This window comes from Lissotriton helveticus, chromosome 1_2 (assembly GCF_964261635.1).
Source record: "Lissotriton helveticus chromosome 1_2, aLisHel1.1, whole genome shotgun sequence".
Taxonomy (NCBI): domain Eukaryota; kingdom Metazoa; phylum Chordata; class Amphibia; order Caudata; family Salamandridae; genus Lissotriton; species Lissotriton helveticus.
In genome coordinates, this window is record NC_136058.1 from 89,741,656 (window position 1) to 89,745,757 (window position 4,102).

Here is a 4,102-nt window from a genome sequence, read left to right on the forward strand (position 1 = left end):
ACTTACCCCTTGCCAAGAGGAGGGAAAAACTCCCAGCACTAATTGTAATTGCATTTATAATGGACTTACTATCCCTGACGAGGCGTCAAATCGCTTTTTCGAAGAGTAGTACGCTACTCCGGAACCCAAAGTGGATTAGTGGCAAATTCGTATAGGGAGATATGAAATTAATTTGAGCGGCGGACATGTGAGTTTGATATTTGGATGATTTAAAAAAACGATATGCTTCCACTACCGCAAAGGATCTATAAGTCAGTACTTGGACAGTTGTCCTATGTAGTAAGGAAACACACACTTGGTGCACCCTTTCAGACCACAAACCCCTGCTTTGATTCTCAATGCCATTACTTGGGACAGGCCTCACTCAGTGTGCTGACATGATTGTTGTACACGCTGGGCTCGAAAATTCAAGATTACCTTGGAAACTAAGGGGCAGATTTACAAGCCCCTTGCGACACTTTAACTCCACCGTTGCCTCACTTTTGTGACGCAGCGGCGGCGTAAACCATGCGCCACGTTGCAACATATTTACAACGTTACACATCTAGGCAGCTGCGTCACGTTGTAAAGCCCTGCGCCACATGAAACCTGCGTCAGGTTTCATGTGGGTGTTCTGTCGCAGAGTGGGCGTTTCCTCGCAGGAAACCCCCCAAAAACTGATGCAGTGAAATCTACAAGATTTCACTGAGTCAGTTTTACAACGCTGCTGCATCAAATACTTACGCCTGCTTGAAGCAGGCGTAAAGAGTGACGCACCACGTTAAGTATGGGCAGCCCCTGTGCATTGCAGGAGTCGTGTCGCGCTTCCGACGCGACTCCAGCAATGCGCCACCTGTTCCCCACAAGATGAGTCATGCATCTGCCCCTCCTTGCACCATGATGCGCCGCATTGTAAATGCGACGCATCCGTGGTGGCACAAGTGGGGGGATTGTGTGACGCATCTGTTCTGGCGCATTCCTGCTGATTTGCAGAGATGCGGCAGAGATACGCCAGAAGTTGTACATCTGCCCCTAACAGTTTAAGTAACAGGGATGCAAACTCATAAAGGTCTGCCAAGGACATTCCCGTCCCAACTACGTATCTCATATCAAAAAGCTTTGAGAAAATATAGGTTAGTTTTTCATTTAGAGCTCTCATGTAGGGATAAGACACATATAGGCACACATGTACAAACACAGAACACATATATGCATACATCCAGACACAGAGCAATAGACATACAGGCTCCCTTAGAGACAGACACACAGATGCACATGAACACGTAGGCACCCATGCACACAAGGAAACTCACTTACTGACACCTAAGCACATACAGACAACACATGTGGAACCACGTATACACACTGGGAACACATCAATACACACGTATCATCAGACAACACATACTAATATGCAGCTAGATGAATGCATGAATGTGTCACCATTTTCTTGAAGGCCAACAGAGCCAAAAACTGTGCTTACCACAACTAGACAGTCACATCACCTCTTCAATGCTTTCAAAGTCGTCTCTGTCATTCATAATAAGATCCCAGGGTTTTCTAATTTGCACTCCTAATCCACACTTGAAAGTTCGATTCCTTGGTAAACCACTGAAGTTATGCAAGAAGGCAGTTCGCCTATTGTGTGGGAATAATAATACAATGGTTTGTGTAGCAGAATATGTTAAATTAAATACTTAAATCTTTCAAAGAATAGCACGTAAGAATTAGATCCGTGTATTGTTCAGCAGTCGATACCATTGATCTAAGCTCAAAGATTTGGAATCACCATTTAAGTGAAAACTCAAATATGTCCCCATTTCTCACCCGGCCTCACCATTCACTGCGGGGGGCATCAGCATTAGTAAACAATAATGGAGTTCTCTAAATTTATATTGGCAGCTTTCGAAGTCTCTTACAGACATGCAATATTTACCTACTGACAGACAGTAATGGCAGTTGTATAATACCAAACTAGCTGAAAAACAACGGGGTGCTGAATTTAGGTGAGTGTCCAGGAATAAAATAGTTGTTACAGAGGGGGAATGACAAGTTAGTTCTGCAGCCCTGAGTGGAAACATGGTTTGAAGAGTTGGTCTTCGGTTTCGTCGTGAATTACAGGATAGTAAGTGGGGATGGTATTCCTGGCAACGTAGAAAGCTTGTCTTTTTTTTTTTTCCTTTTTACATCTTTTGGTTTCCAGTGTGCTGGTTTATAGTGTTACACCGAACACTAGAGGTGGTTCATTGATTAGCAAGATATGCTGAGATGTTGTTTTATTGGTTTTGAAGATGACGCAGGCCCATTGGCGGCTGGTGACATTTGAAAGAGGTGAGGCGTAAAAGTATTGGTGGTGCACACCGCGCGAGCGAGCCTGAACCACCTACGGAGTGTTTGGGGGGTTCTCCCCCCGAGAAAATTTTGAAAAATGTGTATGCAAATGGTGCATTTCAAGGCTTTCGGAAGCCACTGTGTTAAACAGAAACAGGCCACTGCCTACACTTAATAAATGAAAATATGAAACAAAAACTATTTTCATTTTTTAAATGCATCCCGTTCTCCTTTAAGGAAAATGTGCTGCATTTTAAAAACATTTTTTTATACAAAACAAGGGAACCCAAAGGTACAGCACTAGGGACCTTTGGCAGTAACGTATTACAAAAAACAGGGGTCCCTAGTAGTTCAGGGATCTTTCGCAAAAATGATAGACATACGCTCAATAGTATGTATGACCTTTGTCCAGCCGGACAGGAATTTTAATTAAAGTGATAAGCAAGAATAAAGAGGATTTTTTACACAGTGGGTGCAGCCAGCAACCCACAGGGGACAAGACAAAACAAGGGGATGGGGTTAGAACGAACAAGGCGGTCTGTATACTAGTAGTTCAGTGAACAGACAAAAATACATTTTAGAAGCATCATTGTATACAATTTATACTTTTCATTTTACATATGATGCTAAAATGTCGACGACGTTTCGATGCCTATTGTGAAATGAGTGGCATCATCTTCAGGACAGAGAATAAAAAAGCTTGTCGTGAAAATCTTTAGGCAATTTTTGGCCTACACATATATTTATACATACAAATTTTCAGAAAAAAGGGGGAGGAAAAATGAAAACAAGGGTAAGTACTAGCATTAGCATGTAACATATCTGACCATCCAAAACAAAAGTGTGTTTTCCATGTGCAACAGATGGCAATTAAAATCAAGTGAAGTCACATGCGATTTCCGGCGCAGTGGGGGGACTGATAGGGGCGTTGCATGAAATAAAATGAACAAATTGTTTTACAGTTACTGTGCCTAAGTATATACAAGAGAAGCACGTGAAGTAAAATGACGCGGTTTAGGATCATGGCGTTTCATGCCGTCAGTGCCGGGCGGGTCTGTGATGCGCAAATACGTCTCACTGCATTGAAATGAAAGGTGACGTGCAGGTTGATTTGGGTCCATTGTTTTCTGGACACTGTGCACGGATGGGGCGGGTACCCGGGCAAGCTTATTTAAGATTCCGCGGTGAGGTCTCGAGTGAGATAAACATGCTGTGCAGTAGTGAACAGACGGTTAAATGACATGCTTATCGTACGAATTACCAGATTTAGGTCCAAACATTGTTTATTTCCAGGGGGCGGTGCCCAATATCAAGGGACATATGGTGGGGTACTCAATTATCTGAGCATTTTCCTGCCAAAAAGCGGGTAGAGAGGGGTAAATACGAGGGTTAAAGTGAAAATTGAATCGCATAATAAGTACACGCAATATAATTACCAAACCAGGGCAAGAAAGCCTCTTCATAGGAGACCGGACCGATCATGTCTCACTAGGGAAAATAGTTGAAATTAATTTATATTACAGTTACAGCTACTGAAGGGTTTTAAAGTTTCAGGTAGAGGCGAGAGAGCTACGCTTTAGCGAGTACTTACTTCCTGGTTGGGTTGCTCGATGGCAATTCTGGGCTCAGATGGGCGGGGATCGCTGGAGTGCTCGTGAGTGAAGTGAAGATAAAGTGGTGTTTGGAAATAGACAAGGGACTCAGCATGTGGTGTTTGGAAATAGACAAGGGACTCAGCATGGTCAGCAAGGCGGCCATATTGGCGTGGGTTTCGGACAGTGTGGGGGACATT